Below are 25,103 nucleotides of genomic sequence, written 5' to 3'. Positions count from 1 at the left end.
AGCCTTACTTCAGTCTATTTTTGGACGATAGCTGTCATTTATAACTCTGCAGGTTTGTGAATTACAGTGCCCCTGAGCTCCTTTCTTCAACTCGCTTTCTTTTGAGCTGGCCGCAACACCGCAGGATGGCTTCAGGCCCTAATCTGGTTCCGGTACGGCACGCTGAGCCTTTGGTTATTTCCTCTTCCTGGTGGGAAATGAGAGTTAAATTTGCCCGTCCAGACATCTCCAGCTAGCCTCTCATTGGTTCTAGCTATTCCTGTTCATCTTCCGCAGAAATTGCAAACTGGGCCAAACAGGAGGTTAAAGGCGCTGACTCTCCAAGTGGGGAGAGTGTTAGTAATGCGTCTGGAATGTTGCACCCGAGTACCAGGGGAGGAAAACTGAGACATATTTGAACACGTCTCCCGATCACATGGTTGATCATACTCTGGGTTCCACATGCATGTTTTAGCTGAAGGAAGAATACCTTAAACCTGGAGAGTTAAGACCCGTGGAATGGGTACCATGCAATATGACTTCAAAGGGTGTTCATTTGCTCACCGAACCTCTCCAATCCTATCACTGCTGCGTTTATGCCCCTGTACACATGCTTGATTCTCTTTCGGAGACATAGCAATCCATAGGTTTTTAGATACTTACTAGTCAGGTACATTTTAGGCGTTTAATATGCGGTGTTGAGTCCATTTCGTTGAGCAAGGAGTAGCTCTTGTCTGTTCCATATTTGGCTTAAGGAACTTTATCTGTGCTCATTTCAATCTCTGGTTTTATGCAGCACCCCAACTCACCTTTCCCCTTAAGCAAGCATAAGTTGGTTTTCAAAATTTGAGACCCTGTTCTGTTCTGTAATTCAGTTCCTGTGTAGCCAAGTTTACATTCCGTGTATTACTGATATCTTATGATGTTTCTTTTTCTGTGTGACTTATTTCAGTAAGAATCATCATACCTGAATCCCCTCATTGTGCTGCTAAGGGCCTGATGACACAGATTTCATTGCTGAGTGATATTGCTTTGTAAGTAAATACCACAACTTTTTTATCCATTTTTCACTTTCTGCGATGTTGAACTTGTACTGTAAACGAGGTTCTTGTAAACAGAGCCGTTCCAAACTTTGGGGTGGCTGTGTCTTTTTCATTTTAATTTCCCTAAGCTATAGGACCATAAGTGGAAGTGCCCTAGGCTCTGATGCTTTGTTTTTTAGATGTTTCAGGAAACACCATACACTTCTCCTGAGCATCTGTTGGCTATTTACATCCCACCCATCAGCATAACAAGGCTCCCAGTTCTCCATGGCCTGTCCTGCCTTTCTGGAGTTTACACTTTTTTCAGATGGCCCTTTTGACCGGGGAGAAGTGAGACTTCATTGTAGTGCAGATTTCCTTTGCAAGTTTGCTTGGTTGGCCAAAAAGGGCGTATGCGTTTTTTCCTGTATATATTCAGGAAAAAACGCATACGCCCTTTTTGGCCAAGTGCATCATTGTGGACGTTCTGCCTCTTTTCCTATGCCTTTAATGCAATTCCAGTCTACCTCCTGAAATCGGTTTCCTGCAATTCTGCCCCACTTTCAAGTCCTCTTGGCAGCCTTACTTCAGTCTATTTTTGGACGATAGCTGTCAATTATAACTCTGCAGGTTTGTGAATTACAGTGCACCTGAGCTCCTTTCTTCAACTCGCTTTCTTGTGACCTGGCCGCAACACCGCAGGATGTCTACAGGCCCTAATCTGGTTCCGGCATGGCACGCTGAGCCTTTGGTTAATTCCTCTTCCTGGTGGGAAATGAGAGTTAAATTTGCCCATCCAGACACCTCCAGCTAGTCTCTCATTGGTTCTCGCTATTCCTGTTCATCTTCCACAGAAATTGCAAACTGGGCCAAACAGGAGGTTAAAGGGACTGACTCTCCAAGTGGGGAGAGTGTTAGTAAAGCGTCTGGAATGTTGAACCCGAGTACCAGGGTACGAAAACTGAGACATATTTGAACACGTCTCCCGATCACATGGTTGATCATAATCTAGGTTCCACATGCATGTTTTAGCTGAAGAAACAATACCTTAAACTTGGAGAGTTGAGACCCGTGGAATAGGTAGCATGCAATATGACTTCAAAGGGTCTTCATTTGCTCACGAACCCCTCCAATCCTATCACTGCTGCATTTATGCCCATGTACACATGCTTGATTCTCTTTCGGAGACATAGCAATCCATAGGTTTTAAGATACTTACTAGTCAGGTACATTCTTAGGCGTTTAATATGCGGTGTTGAGTCCATTTCGTTGCGCAAGGAGTAGCTCTTGTCTATTCCATATTTGGCTTAAGGAACTTTATCTGTGCTCATTTCAATCTCTGGTTTTATGCAGCACCCCAACTCACCTTTCCCCTTAAGCAAGCATAAGTTTGTTTTCGAAATTTGAGACCCTGTTCTGTTCTGTAATTCAGTTCCTGTGTAGCCAAGTTTACATTCCGTGTATTACTGATATCTTATGATGTTTCTTTTTCTGTGTGACTTATTTCAGTTAGAATCATCATAACTGAATCCACTCATTGTGATGCTAAGGGCCTGATGACACAGATTTCATTGCTGAGTGATATTGCTTTGTAAGTAAATACCACAACTTCTTTATCCATTTTTCACTTTCTGCGATGTTGAACTTGTACTGTAAACGAGGTTCTTGTAAACAGAGCCGTTCCAAACTTTGGGGTGGCTGTGTCTTTTTCATTTTAATTTCCCTAAGCTATAGGACCATAAGTGGAAGTGCCCTAGGTTCTGTTGCTTTGTTTTTTAGATGTTTCAGGAAACACCATACACTTCTCCCAAGTGGTTGCTCCCAGTTCTCCATGGCCTGTCCTGCCTTTCTGGATTTTACACTTTTTTCAGATGGCCCTTTTGACCGGGGGGAAGTGAGACTTCATTGTAGTGCAGATTTCCTTTGCAAGTTTGCTTGGTTGGCCAAAAAGGGCGTATGCGTTTTTTCCTGAATATATTCAGGAAAAAACGCATACGCACTTTTTGGCCAAGTGCATCATTGTGGACGTTCTGCCTCTTTTCCTATGCTTTCAATGCAATTCCAGTCTACCTCCTGAAATCGGTTTCCTGCAATTCTGCCCCGCTTTCAAGTCCTCTTGGCAGCCTTACTTCAGTCTATTTTTGGACGATAGCTGTCATTTATAACTCTGCAGGTTTGTGAATTACAGTGCCCCTGAGCTCCTTTCTTCAACTCGCTTTCTTGTGACCTGGCCGAAACTCCGCAGGATGGCTTCAGGCCCTAATCTGGTTCCGGCCCGGCATGCTGAGCCTTTGGTTAATTCCTCTTCCTGGTGGGAAATGAGAGTTAAATTTGCCCATCCAGACACCTCCAGCTAGCCTCTCATTGGTTCTCGCTATTCCTGTTCAACTTCCGCAGAAATTGCAAACTGGGCCAAACAGGAGGTTAAAGGGACTGACTCTCCAAGTCGGGAGAGTGTTAGTAAAGCATCTGGAATGTTGCACCCGAGTACCAGGGGAGGAAAACTGAGACATATTTGAACACGTCTCCAGATCACATGGTTGATCATACTCTGGGTTCCACATGCATGTTTTAGCTGAAGGAAGAATACCTAAAATCTGGGTAGTTGAAACCCGTGGAATGGGTACCATGCAATATGACTTCAAAGGGTCTTCATTTGCTCACTGAACCTCTCCAATCCTATCACTGCTGCGTTTATGCCCCTGTACACATGCTTGATTCTCTTTCGGAGACATAGCAATCTATAGGTTTTAAGATACTTACTAGTCAGGTACATTCTTAGGCGTTTAATATGCGGTGTTGAGTCCATTTCGTTGAGCAAGGAGTAGCTCTTGTCTATTCCATATTTGGCTTAAGGAACTTTATCTGTGCTCATTTCAATCTCTGGTTTTATGCAGCACCCGAACTCACCTTTCCCCTTAAGCAAGCATAAGTTGGTTTTCGAAATTTGAGACCCTGTTCTGTTCTGTAATTCAGTTCCTGTGTAGCCAAGTTTACATTCCGTGTATTACTGATATCTTATGATGTTTCTTTTTCTGTGTGACTTATTTCAGTTAGAATCATCATACCTGAATCCACTCATTGTGCTGCTAAGGGCCTGATGACACAGATTTCATTGCTGAGTGATATTGCTTTTTAAGTAAATACCACAACTTCTTTATCCATTTTTCACTTTCTGCGATGTTGAACTTGTACTGTAAACGAGGTTCTTGTAAACAGAGCCGTTCCAAACTTTGGGGTGGCTGTGTCTTTTTCATTTTAATTTCCCTAAGCTATAGGACCATAAGTGGAAGTGCCCTAGGCTCTGTTGCTTTGTTTTTTAGATGTTTCAGGAAACACCATACACTTCTCCCGAGTGGTTGTTGGCAATTTACATCCCGCCCATCAGCATAACAAGGCTCCCAGTTCTCCATGGCCTGTCCTGCCTTTCTGGATTTTACACTTTTTTCAGATGGCCCTTTTGACCAGGGGGAAGTGAGACTTCATTGTAGTGCAGATTTCCTTTGCAAGCTTGCTTGGTTGGCCAAAAAGTGCGTATGCGTTTTTTCCTGAATATATTCAGGAAAAAACGCATACGCCCTTTTTGGCCAAGTGCATCATTGTGGACGTTCTGCCTCTTTTCCTATGCTTTCAATGCAATTCCAGTCTACCTCCTGAAATCGGTTTCCTGCAATTCTGCCCCGTTTTCAAGTCCTCTTGGCAGCCTTACTTCAGTCTATTTTTGGACGATAGCTGTCATTTATAACTCTGCATGTTTGTGAATTACAGTGCCCCTGAGCTCCTTTCTTCAACTCGCTTTCTTTTGAGCTGGCCGCAACACCGCAGGATGGCTTCAGGCCCTAATCTGGTTCCGGTATGGCACGCTGAGCCTTTGGTTATTTCCTCTTCCTGGTGGGAAATGAGAGTTAAATTTGCCCGTCCAGACATCTCCAGCTAGCCTCTCATTGGTTCTAGCTATTCCTGTTCATCTTCCGCAGAAATTGCAAACTGGGCCAAACAGGAGGTTAAAGGCGCTGACTTTCCAAGTGGGGAGAGTGTTAGTAAAGCGTCTGGAATGTTGCACCCGAGTACCAGGGTACGAAAACTGAGACATATTTGAACACGTCTCCCGATCACATGGTTGATCATAATCTAGGTTCCACATGCATGTTTTAGCTGAAGGAAGAATACCTTAAACCTGGGTATTTGAAACCCGTGGAATGGGTACCATGCAATATGACTTCAAAGGGTGTTCATTTGCTCACCGAACCTCTCCAATCCTATCACTGCTGCGTTTATGCCCCTGTACACATGCTTGATTCTCTTTTGGAGACATAGCAATCCATAGGTTTTTAGATACTTACTAGTCAGGTACATTTTAGGCGTTTAATATGCGGTGTTGAGTCCATTTCGTTGAGCAAGGAGTAGCTCTTGTCTGTTCCATATTTGGCTTAAGGAACTTTATCTGTGCTCATTTCAATCTCTGGTTTTATGCAGCACCCCAACTCACCTTTCCCCTTAAGCAAGCATAAGTTGGTTTTCGAAATTTGAGACCCTGTTCTGTTTTGGAATGCAGTTCCTGTGTAGCCAAGTTTACATTCCGTGTATTATTGATATCTTATGATGTTTCTTTTTCTGTGTGACTTATTTCAGTTAGAATCATCATACCTGAATCCACTCATTGTGCTGCTAAGGGCCTGATGACACAGATTTCATTGCTGAGTGATATTGCTTTGTAAGTAAATACCACAACTTTTTTATCCATTTTTCACTTTCTGCGATGTTGAACTTGTACTGTAAACGAGGTTCTTGTAAACAGAGCCGTTCCAAACTTTGGGGTGGCTGTGTCTTTTTCATTTTAATTTCCCTAAGCTATAGGACCATAAGTGGAAGTGCCCTAGGCTCTGATGCTTTGTTTTTTAGATGTTTCAGGAAACACCATACACTTCTCCTGAGCATCTGTTGGCAATTTACATCCCGCCCATCAGCATAACAAGGCTCCCAGTTCTCCATGGCCTGTCCTGCCTTTCTGGATTTTACACTTTTTTCAGATGGCCCTTTTGACCGGGGGGAAGTGAGACTTCATTGTAGTGCAGATTTCCTTTGCAAGCTTGCTTGGTTGGCCAAAAAGGGCGTATGCGTTTTTTCCTGAATATATTCAGGAAAAAACGCATACGCCCTTTTTGGCCAAGTGCATCATTGTGGACGTTCTGCCTCTTTTCCTATGCTTTCAATGCAATTCCAGTCTACCTCCTGAAATCGGTTTCCTGCAATTCTGCCCCGCTTTCAAGTCCTCTTGGCAGCCTTACTTCAGTCTATTTTTGGACGATAGCTGTCATTTATAACTCTGCAGGTTTGTGAATTACAGTGCCCCTGAGCTCCTTTCTTCAACTCGCTTTCTTGTGACCTGGCCGCAACACCGCAGGATGGCTTCAGGCCCTAATCTGGTTCCGGCCCGGCATGCTGAGCCTTTGGTTATTTCCTCTTCCTGGTGGGAAATGAGAGTTGAATTTGCCCGTCCAGACACCTCCAGCTAGCCTCTCATTGGTTCTCGCTATTCCTGTTCATCTTCCGCAGAAATTGCAAACTGGTCCAAACAGGAGGTTAAAGGGACTGACTCTCCAAGTCGGGAGAGTGTTAGTAAAGCGTCTGGAATGTTGCACCCGAGTACCAGGGGAGGAAAACTGAGACATATTTGAACACGTCTCCCGTTCACATGGTTGATCATACTCTGGGTTCCACATGCATGTTTTAGCTGAAGGAAGAATACCTTAAACCTGGAGAGTTGAGACCCGTGTAATGGGTACCATGCAATATGACTTCAAAGGGTCTTCATTTGCTCCCCGAACCTCTCCAATCCTATCACTGCTGCGCTTATGCCCCTGTACACACGCTTGATTCTCTTTTGGAGACATAGCAATCCATAGGTTTTAAGATACTTACTAGTCAGGTACATTCTTAGGCGTTTAATATGGGGTTTTGAGTCCATTTCGTTGAGCAAGGAGTAGCTCTTGTCTATTCCATATTTGGCTTAAGGAACTTTATCTGTGCTCATTTCAATCTCTGGTTTTATGCAGCACCCCAACTCACCTTTCCCCTTAAGCAAGCATAAGTTGGTTTTCTAAATTTGAGACCCTGTTCTGTTCTGTAATTCAGTTCCTGTGTAGCCAAATTTCTATTCCGTGTATTACTGATATCTTATGATGTTTCTGTTTCTGTGTGACTTATTTCAGTTAGAATCATCATACCTGAATCCACTCATTGTGCTGCTAAGGGCCTGATGACACAGATTTCATTGCTGAGTGATATTGCTTTGTAAGTAAATACCACAACTTCTTTATCCATTTTTCACTTTCTGCGATGTTGAACTTGTACTGTAAACGAGGTTCTTGTAAACAGAGCCGTTCCAAACTTTGGGGTGGCTGTGTCTTTTTGATTTTAATTTCCCTAAGCTATAGGACCATAAGTGGAAGTGCCCTAGGTTCTGTTGCTTTGTTTTTTAGATGTTTCAGGAAACACCATACACTTCTCCCGAGTGGTTGTTGGCAAATTACATCCCGCCCATCAGCATAACAAGGCTCCCAGTTCTCCATGGCCTGTCCTGCCTTTCTGGATTTTACACTTTTTTCAGATGGCCCTTTTGACCGGGGGGAAGTGAGACTTCATTGTAGTGCAGATTTCCTTTGCAAGCTTGCTTGGTTGGCCAAAAAGGGCGTATGCGTTTTTTCCTGAATATATTCAGGAAAAAACGCATACGCCCTTTTTGGCCAAGTGCATCATTGTGGACGTTCTGCCTCTTTTCCTATGCTTTCAATGCAATTCCAGTCTACCTCCTGAAATCGGTTTCCTGCAATTCTGCCCCGCTTTCAAGTCCTCTTGGCAGCCTTACTTCAGTCTATTTTTGGACGATAGCTGTCATTTATAACTCTGCAGGTTTGTGAATTACAGTGCCCCTGAGCTCCTTTCTTCAACTCGCTTTCTTGTGACCTGGCCGCAACACCGCAGGATGGCTTCAGGCCCTAATCTGGTTCCGGCCCGGCATGCTGAGCCTTTGGTTATTTCCTCTTCCTGGTGGGAAATGAGAGTTAAATTTGCCCGTCCAGACACCTCCAGCTAGTCTCTCATTGGTTCTCGCTATTCCTGTTCATCTTCCGCAGAAATTGCAAACTGGGCCAAACAGGAGATTAAAGGCGCTGACTCTCCAAGTGGGGAGAGTGTTAGTAAAGCGTCTGGAATGTTGCACCTGAGTACCAGGGTACGAAAACTGGGACATATTTGAACACGTCTCCCGATCACATGGTTGATCATACTCTAGGTTCCACATGCATGTTTTAGCTGAAGGAAGAATACCTAAAACCTGGGTAGTTGAAACCCGTGGAATGGGTACCATGCAATATGACTTCAAAGGGTCTTCATTTGCTCACCGAACCTCTCCAATCCTATCACTGCTGCGTTTATGCCCCTGTACACATGCTTGATTCTCTTTCGGAGACATAGCAATCCATAGGTTTTAAGATACTTACTAGTCAGGTACATTCTTAGGCGTTTAATATGGGGTGTTGAGTCCATTTCGTTGAGCAAGGAGTAGCTCTTGTCTATTCCATATTTGGCTTAAGGAACTTTATCTGTGCTCATTTCAATCTCTGGTTTTATGCAGCACCCCAACTCACCTTTCCCCTTAAGCAAGCATAAGTTGGTTTTCTAAATTTGAGACACTGTTCTGTTCTGTAATTCAGTTCCTGTGTAGCCAAGTTTACATTCCGTGTATTACTGATATCTTATGATGTTTCTTTTTCTGTGTGACTTATTTCAGTTAGAATCATCATACCTGAATCCACTCATTGTGCTGCTAAGGGCCTGATGACACAGATTTCATTGCTGAGTGATATTGTTTTGTAAGTAAATACCACAACTTCTTTACCCATTTTTCACTTTCTGCGATGTTGAACTTGTACGGTAAATGAGGTTCTTGTAAACAGAGGCGTCCCAAACTTTGGGGTGGCTGTGTCTTTTTGATTTTAATTTCCCTAAGCTATAGGACCATAAGTGGAAGTGCCCTAGGCTCTGTTGCTTTGTTTTTTAGATGTTTCAGGAAACACCATACACTTCTCCCGAGTGGTTGTTTGCAATTTACATCCCGCCCTTCAGCATAACAAGGCTCCCAGTTCTCCATGGCCTGTCCTGCCTTTCTGGATTTTACACTTTTTTCAGATGGCCCTTTTGACCGGGCGGAAGTGAGACTTCATTGTAGTGCAGATTTCCTTTGCAAGTTTGCTTGGTTGGCCAAAAAGGGCGTATGCGTTTTTTCCTGAATATATTCAGGAAAAAACGCATACGCCCTTTTTGGCCAAGTGCATCATTGTGGACGTTCTGCCTCTTTTCCTATGCTTTCAATGCAATTCCAGTCTACCTCCTGAAATCGGTTTCCTGCAATTCTGCCCCGCTTTCAAGTCCTCTTGGCAGCCTTACTTCAGTCTATTTTTGGACGATAGCTGTCATTTATAACTCTGCAGGTTTGTGAATTACAGTGCCCCTGAGCTCCTTTCTTCAACTCGCTTTCTTTTGAGCTGGCCGCAACACCGCAGGATGGCTTCAGGACCTAATCTGGTTCCGGCACGGCACGCTGAGCCTTTGGTTATTTCCTCTTCCTGGTGGGAAATGAGAGTTAAATTTGCCCATCCAGACACCTCCAGCTAGTCTCTCATTGGTTCTGGCTATTCCTGTTCATCTTCCACAGAAATTGCAAACTGGGCCAAACAGGAGGTTAAAGGGACTGACTCTCCAAGTCGGGAGAGTGTTAGTAAAGCGTCTGGAATGTTGCACCCGAGTACCAGGGTACGAAAACTGAGACATATTTGAACACGTCTCCCGATCACATGATTGATCATACTCTGGGTTCCACATGCATGTTTTAGCTGAAGGAAGAATACCTAAAACCTGGGTAGTTGAAACCCGTGGAATGGGTACCATGCAATATGACTTCAAAGGGTCTTCATTTGCTCACCGAACCTCTCCAATCCTATCACTGCTGCGTTTATGCCCCTGTACACATGCTTGATTCTCTTTCGGAGACATAGCAATCCATAGGTTTTAAGATACTTACTAGTCAGGTACATTCTTAGGCGTTTAATATGCGGTGTTGAGTCCATTTCGTTGAGCAAGGAGTAGCTCTTGTCTATTCCATATTTGGCTTAAGGAACTTTATCTGTGCTCATTTCAATCTCTGGTTTTATGCAGCACCCCAACTCACCTTTCCCCTTAAGCAAGCATAAGTTGGTTTTCTAAATTTGAGACACTGTTCTGTTCTGTAATTCAGTTCCTGTGTAGCCAAGTTTACATTCCGTGTATTACTGATATCTTATGATGTTTCTTTTTCTGTGTGACTTATTTCAGTTAGAATCATCGTACCTGAATCTACTCATTATGCTGCTACGGGCCTGATGACATAGATTTCATTGCTGAGTGATACTGCATTGTACGTAAGTACCACAAGTTCTTTATGCATTTTTCACTTTCTGTGATATTGAACTTGTACGGTAAACGAGGTTCTTGTAAACAGAGGCGTCCCAAACTTTGGGGTGGCTGTGTCTTTTTGATTTTAATTTCCCTAAGCTATAGGACCATAAGTGGAAGTGCCCTAGGCTCTGTTGCTTTGTTTTTTAGATGTTTCAGGAAACACCATACACTTCTCCCGAGTGGTTGTTGGCAATTTACATCCCGCCCATCAGCATAACAAGGCTCCCAGTTCTCCATGGCCTGTCCTGCCTTTCTGGATTTTACACTTTTTTCAGATGGCCCTTTTGACCGGGGGGAAGTGAGACTTCATTGTAGTGCAGATTTCCTTTGCAAGCTTGCTTGGTTGGCCAAAAAGGGCGTATGCGTTTTTTCCTGAATATATTCAGGAAAAAACGCATACGCCCTTTTTGGCCAAGTGCATCATTGTGGACGTTCTGCCTCTTTTCCTATGCTTTCAATGCAATTCCAGTCTACCTCCTGAAATCGGTTTCCTGCAATTCTGCCCCGCTTTCAAGTCCTCTTGGCAGCCTTACTTCAGTCTATTTTTGGACGATAGCTGTCATTTATAACTCTGCAGGTTTGTGAATTACAGTGACCCTGAGCTCCTTTCTTCAACTCGCTTTCTTTTGAGCTGGCCGCAACACCGCAGGATGGCTTCAGGCCCTAATCTGGTTCCGGCACGGCACGCTGAGCCTTTGGTTAATTCCTCTTCCTGGTGGGAAATGAGAGTTAAATTTGCCAATCCAGACACCTCCAGCTAGTCTCTCATTGGTTCTCGCTATTCCTGTTCATCTTCCACAGAAATTGCAAACTGGGCCAAACAGGAGGTTAAAGGGACTGACTCTCCAAGTCGGGAGAGTGTTAGTAAAGCATCTGGAATGTTGCACCCGAGTACCAGGGTACGAAAACTGAGACATATTTGAACACGTCTCCCGATCACATGGTTGATCATACTCTGGGTTCCACATGCATGTTTTAGCTGAAGGAAGAATACCTAAAACCTGGGTAGTTGAAACCCGTGGAATGGGTACCATGCAATATGACTTCAAAGGGTCTTCATTTGCTCACCGAACATCTCCAATCCTATCACTGCTGCGTTTATGCCCCTGTACACATGCTTGATTCTCTTTCGGAGACATAGCAATCCATAGGTTTTAAGATACTTACTAGTCAGGTACATTCTTAGGCGTTTAATATGGGGTGTTGAGTCCATTTCGTTGAGCAAGGAGTAGCTCTTGTCTATTCCATATTTGGCTTAAGGAACTTTATCTGTGCTCATTTCAATCTCTGGTTTTATGCAGCACCCCAACTCACCTTTCCCCTTAAGCAAGCATAAGTTGGTTTTCTAAATTTGAGACACTGTTCTGTTCTGTAATTCAGTTCCTGTGTAGCCAAGTTTACATTCCGTGTATTACTGATATCTTATGATGTTTCTTTTTCTGTGTGACTTATTTCAGTTAGAATCATCATACCTGAATCCACTCATTGTGCTGCTAAGGGCCTGATGACATAGATTTCATTGCTGAGTGATATTGCTTTGTAAGTAAATACCACAACTTCTTTATCCATTTTTCACTTTCTGCGATGTTGAACTTGTACTGTAAACGAGGTTCTTGTAAACAGAGCCGTTCCAAACTTTGGGGTGGCTGTGTCTTTTTGATTTTAATTTCCCTAAGCTATAGGACCATAAGTGGAAGTGCCCTAGGTTCTGTTGCTTTGTTTTTTAGATGTTTCAGGAAACACCATACACTTCTCCCGAGTGGTTGTTGGCAATTTACATCCCGCCCTTCAGCATAACAAGGCTCCCAGTTCTCCATGGCCTGTCCTGCCTTTCTGGATTTTACACTTTTTTCAGATGGCCCTTTTGACCGGGGGGAAGTGAGACTTCATTGTAGTGCAGATTTCCTTTGCAAGCTTGCTTGGTTGGCCAAAAAGGGCGTATGCGTTTTTTCCTGAATATATTCAGGAAAAAACGCATACGCCCTTTTTGGCCAAGTGCATCATTGTGGACGTTCTGCCTCTTTTCCTATGCTTTCAATGCAATTCCAGTCTACCTCCTGAAATCGGTTTCCTGCAATTCTGCCCCGCTTTCAAGTCCTCTTGGCAGCCTTACTTCAGTCTATTTTTGGACGATAGCTGTCATTTATAACTCTGCAGGTTTGTGAATTACAGTGCCCCTGAGCTCCTTTCTTCAACTCGCTTTCTTTTGAGCTGGCCGCAACACCGCAGGATGGCTTCAGGCCCTAATCTGGATCCGGCACGGCACGCTGAGCCTTTGGTTATTTCCTCTTCCTGGTGGGAAATGAGAGTTAAATTTGCCCGTCCAGACACCTCCAGCTAGTCTCTCATTGGTTCTCGCTATTCCTGTTCATCTTCCGCAGAAATTGCAAACTGGGCCAAACAGGAGGTTAAAGGCGCTGACTCTCCAAGTGGGGAGAGTGTTAGTAAAGCGTCTGGAATGTTGCACCTGAGTACCAGGGTACGAAAACTGGGACATATTTGAACACGTCTCCCGATCACATGGTTGATCATACTCTAGGTTCCACATGCATGTTTTAGCTGAAGGAAGAATACCTAAAACCTGGGTAGTTGAAACCCGTGGAATGGGTACCATGCAATATGACTTCAAAGGGTCTTCATTTGCTCACGAACCTCTCCAATCCTATCACTGCTGCGTTTATGCCCCTGTACACATGCTTGATTCTCTTTCGGAGACATAGCAATCCATAGGTTTTAAGATACTTACTAGTCAGGTACATTCTTAGGCGTTTAATATGCGGTGTTGAGTCCATTTCGTTGAGCAAGGAGTAGCTCTTGTCTATTCCATATTTGGCTTAAGGAACTTTATCTGTGCTCATTTCAATCTCTGGTTTTATGCAGCACCCCAACTCACCTTTCCCCTTAAGCAAGCATAAGTTGGTTTTCTAAATTTGAGACACTGTTCTGTTCTGTAATTCAGTTCCTGTGTAGCCAAGTTTACATTCCGTGTATTACTGATATCTTATGATGTTTCTTTTTCTGTGTGACTTATTTCAGTTAGAATCATCATACCTGAATCCACTCATTGTGCTGCTAAGGGCCTGATGACACAGATTTCATTGCTGAGTGATATTGTTTTGTAAGTAAATACCACAACTTCTTTACCCATTTTTCACTTTCTGCGATGTTGAACTTGTACTGTAAACGAGGTTCTTGTAAACAGAGCCGTTCCAAACTTTGGGGTGGCTGTGTCTTTTTGATTTTAATTTCCCTAAGCTATAGGACCATAAGTGGAAGTGCCCTAGGTTCTGTTGCTTTGTTTTTTAGATGTTTCAGGAAACACCATACACTTCTCCCGAGTGGTTGTTGGCAATTTACATCCCGCCCTTCAGCATAACAAGGCTCCCAGTTCTCCATGGCCTGTCCTGCCTTTCTGGATTTTACCCTTTTTTCAGATGGCCCTTTTGACCGGGGGGAAGTGAGACTTCATTGTAGTGCAGATTTCCTTTGCAAGCTTGCTTGGTTGGCCAAAAAGGGCGTATGCGTTTTTTCCTGAATATATTCAGGAAAAAACGCATACGCCCTTTTTGGCCAAGTGCATCATTGTGGACGTTCTGCCTCTTTTCCTATGCTTTCAATGCAATTCCAGTCTACCTCCTGAAATCGGTTTCCTGCAATTCTGCCCCGCTTTCAAGTCCTCTTGGCAGCCTTACTTCAGTCTATTTTTGGACGATAGCTGTCATTTATAACTCTGCAGGTTTGTGAATTACAGTGCCCCTGAGCTCCTTTCTTCAACTCGCTTTCTTTTGAGCTGGCCGCAACACCGCAGGATGGCTTCAGGCCCTAATCTGGATCCGGCACGGCACGCTGAGCCTTTGGTTATTTCCTCTTCCTGGTGGGAAATGAGAGTTAAATTTGCCCGTCCAGACACCTCCAGCTAGTCTCTCATTGGTTCTCGCTATTCCTGTTCATCTTCCGCAGAAATTGCAAACTGGGCCAAACAGGAGGTTAAAGGCGCTGACTCTCCAAGTGGGGAGAGTGTTAGTAAAGCGTCTGGAATGTTGCACCCGAGTACCAGGGGAGGAAAACTGAGACATATTTGAACACGTCTCCCGTTCACATGGTTGATCATACTCTGGGTTCCACATGCATGTTTTAGCTGAAGGAAGAATACCTAAAACCTGGGTAGTTGAAACCCGTGGAATGGGTACCATGCAATATGACTTCAAAGGGTCTTCATTTGCTCACCGAACCTCTCCAATCCTATTACTGCTGCGTTTATGCCCCTGTACACATGCTTGATTCTCTCTCGGAGACATAGCAATCCATAGGTTTTAAGATACTTACTAGTCAGGTACATTCTTAGGCGTTTAATATGCGGTGTTTAGTCCATTTCGTTGAGCAAGGAGTAGCTCTTGTCTATTCCATATTTGGCTTAAGGAACTTTATCTGTGCTCATTTCAATCTCTGGTTTTATGCAGCACCCCAACTCACCTTTCCCCTTAAGCAAGCATAAGTTGGTTTTCTAAATTTGAGACCCTGTTCTGTTTTGGAATGCAGTTCCTGTGTAGCCAAGTTTACATTCCGTGTATTAGTGATATCTTATGATGTTTCTTTTTCTGTGTGACTTATTTCAGTTAGAATCATCGTACCTGAATCTACTCATTATGCTGCTACGGGCCTGATGACATAGATTTCATTGCTGAGTGATACTGCATTGTACGTAAGTACCACAAGTTCTTTATGCATTTTTCACTTTCTGTGATATTGAACTTGTACGGTAAACGAGGTTCTTCTAAACAGAGGCGTCCCAAACTTTGGGGTGGCTGTGTCTTTTTGAATTTAATTTCCCTAAGCTATAGGACCATAAGTGGAAGTGCCCTAGGCTCTGTTGCTTTGTTTTTTAGATGTTTCAGGAAACACCATACACTTCTCCTGTGTGTCTGTTGGCAATTTACATCCCGCCCATCAGCATAACAAGGCTCCCAGTTCTCCATGGCCTGTCCTGCCTTTCTGGATTTTACACTTTTTTCAGATGGCCCTTTTGACCGGGGGGAAGTGAGACTTCATTGTAGTGCAGATTTCCTTTGCAAGCTTGCTTGGTTGGCCAAAAAGGGCGTATGCGTTTTTTCCTGAATATATTCAGGAAAAAACGCATACGCCCTTTTTGGCCAAGTGCATCATTGTGGACGTTCTGCCTCTTTTCCTATGGTTTCAATGCAATTCCAGTCTACCTCCTGAAATCGGTTTCCTGCAATTCTGCCCCGCTTTCAAGTCCTCTTGGCAGCCTTACTTCAGTCTATTTTTGGACGATAGCTGTCATTTATAACTCTGCAGGTTTGTGAATTACAGTGCCCCTGAGCTCCTTTCTTCAACTCGCTTTCTTTTGAGCTGGCCGCAACACCGCAGGATGGCTTCAGGCCCTAATCTGGTTCCGGCACGGCACGCTGAGCCTTTGGTTAATTCCTCTTCCTGGTGGGAAATGAGAGTTAAATTTGCCCATCCAGACACCTCCAGCTAGTCTCTCATTGGTTCTCGCTATTCCTGTTCATCTTCCACAGAAATTGCAAACTGGGCCAAACAGGAGGTTAAAGGGACTGACTCTCCAAGTCGGGAGAGTGTTAGTAAAGCGTCTGGAATGTTGCACCCGAGTACCAGGGTACGAAAACTGAGACATATTTGAACACGTCTCCCGATCACATGGTTGATCATACTCTGGGTTCCACATGCATGTTTTAGCTGAAGGAAGAATACCTAAAACCTGGGTAGTTGAAACCCGTGGAATGGGTACCATGCAATATGACTTCAAAGGGTCTTCATTTGCTCACCGAACATCTCCAATCCTATCACTGCTGCGTTTATGCCCCTGTACACATGCTTGATTCTCTTTCGGAGACATAGCAATCCATAGGTTTTAAGATACTTACTTGTCAGGTACATTCTTAGGCGTTTAATATGGGGTGTTGAGTCCATTTCGTTGAGCAAGGAGTAGCTCTTGTCTATTCCATATTTGGCTTAAGGAACTTTATCTGTGCTCATTTCAATCTCTGGTTTTATGCAGCACCCCAACTCACCTTTCCCCTTAAGCAAGCATAAGTTGGTTTTCTAAATTTGAGACACTGTTCTGTTCTGTAATTCAGTTCCTGTGTAGCCAAGTTTACATTCCGTGTATTACTGATATCTTATGATGTTTCTTTTTCTGTGTGACTTATTTCAGTTAGAATCATCATACCTGAATCCACTCATTGTGCTGCTAAGGGCCTGATGACATAGATTTCATTGCTGAGTGATATTGCTTTGTAAGTAAATACCACAACTTCTTTATCCATTTTTCACTTTCTGCGATGTTGAACTTGTACTGTAAACGAGGTTCTTGTAAACAGAGCCGTTCCAAACTTTGGGGTGGCTGTGTCTTTTTGATTTTAATTTCCCTAAGCTATAGGACCATAAGTGGAAGTGCCCTAGGTTCTGTTGCTTTGTTTTTTAGATGTTTCAGGAAACACCATACACTTCTCCCGAGTGGTTGTTGGCAATTTACATCCCGCCCTTCAGCATAACAAGGCTCCCAGTTCTCCATGGCCTGTCCTGCCTTTCTGGATTTTACACTTTTTTCAGATGGCCCTTTTGACCGGGGGGAAGTGAGACTTCATTGTAGTGCAGATTTCCTTTGCAAGCTTGCTTGGTTGGCCAAAAAGGGCGTATGCGTTTTTTCCTGAATATATTCAGGAAAACACGCATACGCCCTTTTTGGCCAAGTGCATCATTGTGGACGTTCTGCCTCTTTTCCTATGCTTTCAATGCAATTCCAGTCTACCTCCTGAAATCGGTTTCCTGCAATTCTGCCCCGCTTTCAAGTCCTCTTGGCAGCCTTACTTCAGTCTATTTTTGGACGATAGCTGTCATTTATAACTCTGCAGGTTTGTGAATTACAGTGCCCCTGAGCTCCTTTCTTCAACTCGCTTTCTTTTGAGCTGGCCGCAACACTGCAGGATGGCTTCAGGCCCTAATCTGGATCCGGCACGGCACGCTGAGCCTTTGGTTATTTCCTCTTCCTGGTGGGAAATGAGAGTTAAATTTGCCCGTCCAGACACCTCCAGCTAGTCTCTCATTGGTTCTCGCTATTCCTGTTCATCTTCCGCAGAAATTGCAAACTGGGCCAAACAGGAGGTTAAAGGCGCTGACTCTCCAAGTGGGGAGAGTGTTAGTAAAGCGTCTGGAATGTTGCACCTGAGTACCAGGGTACGAAAACTGGGACATATTTGAACACGTCTCCCGATCACATGGTTGATCATACTCTAGGTTCCACATGCATGTTTTAGCTGAAGGAAGAATACCTAAAACCTGGGTAGTTGAAACCCGTGGAATGGGTACCATGCAATATGACTTCAAAGGGTCTTCATTTGCTCACGAACCTCTCCAATCCTATCACTGCTGCGTTTATGCCCCTGTACACATGCTTGATTCTCTTTCGGAGACATAGCAATCCATAGGTTTTAAGATACTTACTAGTCAGGTACATTCTTAGGCGTTTAATATGCGGTGTTGAGTCCATTTCGTTGAGCAAGGAGTAGCTCTTGTCTATTCCATATTTGGCTTAAGGAATTTTATCTGTGCTCATTTCAATCTCTGGTTTTATGCAGCACCCCAACTCACCTTTCCCCTTAAGCAAGCATAAGTTGGTTTTCTAAATTTGAGACCCTGTTCTGTTCTGTAATTCAGTTCCTGTGTAGCCAAGTTTACATTCCGTGTATTACTGATATCTTATGATGTTTCTTTTTCTGTGTGACTTATTTCAGTTAGAATCATCATACCTGAATCCACTCATTGTGCTGCTAAGGGCCTGATGACACAGATTTCATTGCTGAGTGATATTGTTTTGTAAGTAAATACCACAACTTCTTTACCCATTTTTCACTTTCTGCGATGTTGAACTTGTACTGTAAACGAGGTTCTTGTAAACAGAGCCGTTCCAAACTTTGGGGTGGCTGTGTCTTTTTGATTTTAATTTCCCTAAGCTATAGGACCATAAGTGGAAGTGCCCTAGGTTCTGTTGCTTTGTTTTTTAGATGTTTCAGGAAACACCATACACTTCTCCCGAGTGGTTGTTGGCAATTTACATCCCGCCCATCAGCATAACAAGGCTCCCAGTTCTCCATGGCCTGTCCTGCCTTTCTGGATTTTACACTTTTTTCAGATGGCCCTTTTGACCGGGGGGAAGTGAGACTTCATTGTAGTGCAGATTTCCTTTGCAAGCTTGCTTGGTTGGCCAAAAAGGGCGTATGCGTTTTTTCCTGAATATATTCAGGAAAAAACGCATACACCCTTTTTGGCCAAGTGCATCATTGTGGACGTTCTGCCTCTTTTCCTATGCTTTCAATGCAATTCCAGTCTACCTCCTGAAATCGGTTTCCTGCAATTCTGCCCCGCTTTCAAGTCCTCTTGGCAGCCTTACTTCAGTCTATTTTTGGACGATAGCTGTCATTTATAACTCTGCAGGTTTGTGAATTACAGTGCCCCTGAGCTCCTTTCTTCAACTCGCTTTCTTTTGAGCTGGCCGCAACACCGCAGGTTGGCTTCAGGCCCTTATCTGGATCCGGCACGGCACGCTGAGCCTTTGGTTATTTCCTCTTCCTGGTGGGAAATGAGAGTTAAATTTGCCCGTCCAGACACCTCCAGCTATTCTCTCATTGGTTCTCGCTATTCCTGTTCATCTTCCGCAGAAATTGCAAACTGGGCCAAACAGGAGGTTAAAGGGACTGACTCTCCAAGTCGGGAGAGTGTTAGTAAAGCGTCTGGAATGTTGCACCCAAGTACCAGGGTACGAAAACTGAGACATATTTGAACACGTCTCCCGATCACATGGTTGATCATACTCTGGGTTCCACATGCATGTTTTAACTGAAGGAAGAATACCTAAAACCTGGGTAGTTGAAACCCGTGGAATGGGTACCATGCAATATGACTTCAAAGGGTCTTCATTTGCTCACCGAACATCTCCAATCCTATCACTGCTGCGTTTATGCCCCTGTACACATGCTTGATTCTCTTTCGGAGACATAGCAATCCATAGGTTTTAAGATACTTACTAGTCAGGTACATTCTTAGGCGTTTAATATGGGGTGTTGAGTCCATTTCGTTGAGCAAGGAGTAGCTCTTGTCTATTCCATATTTGGCTTAAGGAACTTTATCTGTGCTCATTTCAATCTCTGGTTTTATGCAGCACCCCAACTCACCTTTCCCCTTAAGCAAGCATAAGTTGGTTTTCTAAATTTGAGACACTGTTCTGTTCTGTAATTCAGTTCCTGTGTAGCCAAGTTTACATTCCGTGTATTACTGATATCTTATGATGTTTCTTTTTCTGTGTGACTTATTTCAGTTAGAATCATCATACCTGAATCCATTCATTGTGCTGCTAAGGGCCTGATGACACAGATTTCATTGCTGAGTGATATTGTTTTGTAAGTAAATACCACAACTTCTTTACCCATTTTTCACTTTCTGCGATGTTGAACTTGTACTGTAAACGAGGTTCTTGTAAACAGAGCCATTCCAAACTTTGGGGTGGCTGTGTCTTTTTGATTTTAATTTCCCTAAGCTATAGGACCATAAGTGGAAGTGCCCTAGGTTCTGTTGCTTTGTTTTTTAGATGTTTCAGGAAACACCATACACTTCTCCCGAGTGGTTGTTGGCAATTTACATCCCGCCCTTCAGCATAACAAGGCTCCCAGTTCTCCATGGTCTGTCCTGCCTTTCTGGATTTTACCCTTTTTTCAGATGGCCCTTTTGACCGGGGGGAAGTGAGACTTCATTGTAGTGCAGATTTCCTTTGCAAGCTTGCTTGGTTGGCCAAAAAGTGCGTATGCGTTTTTTCCTGAATATATTCAGGAAAAAACGCATACGCCCTTTTTGGCCAAGTGCATCATTGTGGACGTTTTGCCTCTTTTCCTATGCTTTCAATGCAATTCCAGTCTACCTCCTGAAATCGGTTTCCTGCAATTCTGTCCCGCTTTCAAGTCCTCTTGGCAGCCTTACTTCAGTCTATTTTTGGACGATAGCTGTCATTTATAACTCTGCAGGTTTGTGAATTACAGTGCCCCTGAGCTCCTTTCTTCAACTCGCTTTCTTGTGACCTGGCCGCAACACCGCAGGATGGCTTCAGGCCCTAATCTGGATCCGGCACGGCACGCTGAGCCTTTGGTTATTTCCTCTTCCTGGTGGGAAATGAGAGTTAAATTTGCCCGTCCAGACACCTCCAGCTAGTCTCTCATTGGTTCTCGCTATTCCTGTTCATCTTCCGCAGAAATTGCAAACTGGGCCAAACAGGAGGTTAAAGGCGGTGACTCTCAAAGTGGGGAGAGTGTTAGTAAAGCGTCTGGAATGTTGCACCTGAGTACCAGGGTACGAAAACTGGGACATATTTGAACACGTCTCCCGATCACATGGTTGATCATACTCTAGGTTCCACATGCATGTTTTAGCTGAAGGAAGAATACCTAAAACCTGGGTAGTTGAAACCCGTGGAATGGGTACCATGCAATATGACTTCAAAGGGTCTTCATTTGCTCACGAACCTCTCCAATCCTATCACTGCTGCGTTTATGCCCCTGTACACATGCTTGATTCTCTTTCGGAGACATAGCAATCCATAGGTTTTAAGATACTTACTAGTCAGGTACATTCTTAGGCGTTTAATATGCGGTGTTGAGTCCATTTCGTTGAGCAAGGAGTAGCTCTTGTGTATTCCATATTTGGCTTAAGGAACTTTATCTGTGCTCATTTCAATCTCTGGTTTTATGCAGCACCCCAACTCACCTTTCCCCTTAAGCAAGCATAAGTTGGTTTTCTAAATTTGAGACACTGTTCTGTTCTGTAATTCAGTTCCTGTGTAGCCAAGTTTACATTCCGTGTATTACTGATATCTTATGATGTTTCTTTTTCTGTGTGACTTATTTCAGTTAGAATCATCATACCTGAATCCACTCATTGTGCTGCTAAGGGCCTGATGACACAGATTTCATTGCTGAGTGATATTGTTTTGTAAGTAAATACCACAACTTCTTTACCCATTTTTCACTTTCTGCGATGTTGAACTTGTACTGTAAACGAGGTTCTTGTAAACAGAGCCGTTCCAAACTTTGGGGTGGCTGTGTCTTTTTGATTTTAATTTCCCTAAGCTATAGGACCATAAGTGGAAGTGCCCTAGGTTCTGTTGCTTTGTTTTTTAGATGTTTCAGGAAACACCATACACTTCTCCCGAGTGGTTGTTGGCAATTTACATCCCGCCCTTCAGCATAACAAGGCTCCCAGTTCTCCATGGCCTGTCCTGCCTTTCTGGATTTTACCCTTTTTTCAGATGGCCCTTTTGACTGGGGGGAAGTGAGACTTCATTGTAGTGCAGATTTCCTTTGCAAGCTTGCTTGGTTGGCCAAAAAGGGCGTATGCGTTTTTTCCTGAATATATTCAGGAAAAAACGCATACGCCCTTTTTGGCCAAGTGCATCATTGTGGACGTTCTGCCTCTTTTCCTATGCTTTCAATGCAATTCCAGTCTACCTCCTGAAATCGGTTTCCTGCAATTCTGCCCCGCTTTCAAGTCCTCTTGGCAGCCTTACTTCAGTCTATTTTTGGACGATAGCTGTCATTTATAACTCTGCAGGTTTGTGAATTACAGTGCCCCTGAGCTCCTTTCTTCAACTCGCTTTCTTGTGACCTGGCCGCAACACCGCAGGATGGCTTCAGGCCCTAATCTGGATCCGGCACGGCACGCTGAGCCTTTGGTTATTTCCTCTTCCTGGTGGGAAATGAGAGTTAAATTTGCCCGTCCAGACACCTCCAGCTAGTCTCTCATTGGTTCTCGCTATTCCTGTTCATCTTCCGCAGAAATTGCAAACTGGGCCAAACAGGAGGTTAAAGGCGCTGACTCTCCAAGTGGGGAGAGTGTTAGTAAAGCGTCTGGAATGTTGCACCTGAGTACCAGGGTACGAAAACTGGGACATATTTGAACACGTCTCCCGATCACATGGTTGATCATACTCTAGGTTCCACATGCATGTTTTAGCTGAAGGAAGAATACCTAAAACCTGGGTAGTTGAAACCCGTGGAATGGGTACCATGCAATATGACTTCAAAGGGTCTTCATTTGCTCACGAACCTCTCCAATCCTATCACTGCTGCGTTTATGCCCCTGTACACATGCTTGATTCTCTTTCGGAGACATAGCAATCCATAGGTTTTAAGATACTTACTAGTCAGGTACATTCTTAGGCGTTTAATATGCGGTGTTGAGTCCATTTCGTTGAGCAAGGAGTAGCTCTTGTCTATTCCATATTTGGCTTAAGGAACTTTATCTGTGCTCATTTCAATCTCTGGTTTTATGCAGCACCCCAACTCACCTTTCCCCTTAAGCAAGCATAAGTTGGTTTTCTAAATTTGAGACACTGTTCTGTTCTGTAATTCAGTTCCTGTGTAGCCAAGTTTACATTCCGTGTATTACTGATATCTTATGATGTTTCTTTTTCTGTGTGACTTATTTCAGTTAGAATCATCATACCTGAATCCACTCATTGTGCTGCTAAGGGCCTGATGACACAGATTTCATTGCTGAGTGATATTGTTTTGTAAGTAAATACCACAACTTCTTTACCCATTTTTCACTTTCTGCGATGTTGAACTTGTACTGTAAATGAGGTTCTTGTAAACAGAGCCGTTCCAAACTTTGGGGTGGCTGTGTCTTTTTGATTTTAATTTCCCTAAGCTATAGGACCATAAGTGGAAGTGCCCTAGGTTCTGTTGCTTTGTTTTTTAGATGTTTCAGGAAACACCATACACTTCTCCCAAGTGGTTGTTGGCAATTTACATCCCGCCCTTCAGCATAACAAGGCTCCCATTTCTCCATGGGCTGTCCTGCCTTTCTGGATTTTACCCTTTTTTCAGATGGCCCTTTTGACTGGGGGGAAGTGAGACTTCATTGTAGTGCAGATTTCCTTTGCAAGCTTGCTTGGTTGGCCAAAAAGGGCGTATGCGTTTTTTCCTGAATATATTCAGGAAAAAACGCATACGCCCTTTTTGGCCAAGTGCATCATTGTGGACGTTCTGCCTCTTTTCCTATGCTTTCAATGCAATTCCAGTCTACCTCCTGAAATCGGTTTCCTGCAATTCTGCCCCGCTTTCAAGTCCTCTTGGCAGCCTTACTTCAGTCTATTTTTGGACGATAGCTGTCATTTATAACTCTGCAGGTTTGTGAATTACAGTGCCCCTGAGCTCCTTTCTTCAACTCGCTTTCTTGTGACCTGGCCGCAACACCGCAGGATGGCTTCAGGCCCTAATCTGGATCCGGCACGGCACGCTGAGCCTTTGGTTATTTCCTCTTCCTGGTGGGAAATGAGAGTTAAATTTGCCCGTCCAGACACCTCCAGCTAGTCTCTCATTGGTTCTCGCTATTCCTGTTCATCTTCCGCAGAAATTGCAAACTGGGCCAAACAGGAGGTTAAAGGCGCTGACTCTCCAAGTGGGGAGAGTGTTAGTAAACGTCTGGAATGTTGCACCTGAGTACCAGGGTACGAAAACTGGGACATATTTGAACACGTCTCCCGATCACATGGTTGATCATACTCTAGGTTCCACATGCATGTTTTAGCTGAAGGAAGAATACCTAAAACCTGGGTAGTTGAAACCCGTGGAATGGGTACCATGCAATATGACTTCAAAGGGTCTTCATTTGCTCACGAACCTCTCCAATCCTATCACTGCTGCGTTTATGCCCCTGTACACATGCTTGATTCTCTTTCGGAGACATAGCAATCCATAGGTTTTAAGATACTTACTAGTCAGGTACATTCTTAGGCGTTTAATATGGGGTGTTGAGTCCATTTCGTTGAGCAAGGAGTAGCTCTTGTCTATTCCATATTTGGCTTAAGGAACTTTATCTGTGCTCATTTCAATCTCTGGTTTTATGCAGCACCCCAACTCACCTTTCCCCTTAAGCAAGCATAAGTTGGTTTTCTAAATTTGAGACACTGTTCTGTTCTGTAATTCAGTTCCTGTGTAGCCAAGTTTACATTCCGTGTATTACTGATATCTTATGATGTTTCTTTTTCTGTGTGACTTATTTCAGTTAGAATCATCATACCTGAATCCACTCATTGTGCTGCTAAGGGCCTGATGACACAGATTTCATTGCTGAGTGATATTGTTTTGTAAGTAAATACCACAACTTCTTTACCCATTTTTCACTTTCTGCGATGTTGAACTTGTACTGTAAACGAGGTTCTTGTAAACAGAGCCGTTCCAAACTTTGGGGTGGCTGTGTCTTTTTGATTTTAATTTCCCTAAGCTATAGGACCATAAGTGGAAGTGCCCTAGGTTCTGTTGCTTTGTTTTTTAGATGTTTCAGGAAACACCATACACTTCTCCGGAGTGGTTGTTGGCAATTTACATCCCGCCCTTCAGCATAACAAGGCTCCCAGTTCTCCATGGCCTGTCCTGCCTTTCTGGATTTTACCCTTTTTTCAGATGGCCCTTTTGACCGGGGGGAAGTGAGACTTCATTGTAGTGCAGATTTCCTTTGCAAGCTTGCTTGGTTGGCCAAAAAGGGCGTATGCGCTTTTTCCTGAATATATTCAGGAAAAAA

General features: G+C 43.7%; 1 long non-coding RNA gene across 4 annotated transcripts in view; it reads left to right on the top strand.

The window, feature by feature from the left end:
- The window catches only part of LOC307181126, an 872,172-nt gene that overhangs the window by 311,109 nt on the left and 535,960 nt on the right, over nucleotides 1–25,103 (top strand). For all 4 annotated transcript variants that reach the window (XR_013825926.1, XR_013825927.1, XR_013825928.1 and 1 more), the window contains exon 2: nucleotides 4,055–4,140. This is a non-coding gene — a long non-coding RNA (uncharacterized lncRNA). The remainder of the gene's footprint in view (nucleotides 1–4,054; nucleotides 4,141–25,103) is intronic.

Source organism: Stenella coeruleoalba (genome assembly GCF_951394435.1).
Source record: "Stenella coeruleoalba genome assembly, contig: scaffold_33, whole genome shotgun sequence".
In the NCBI taxonomy this organism is placed as follows: Eukaryota; Metazoa; Chordata; class Mammalia; order Artiodactyla; family Delphinidae; genus Stenella; species Stenella coeruleoalba.
The sequence above is the reverse complement of the archived record's forward strand: the minus strand, read 5'-3'. Positions and strand labels throughout refer to the sequence as shown.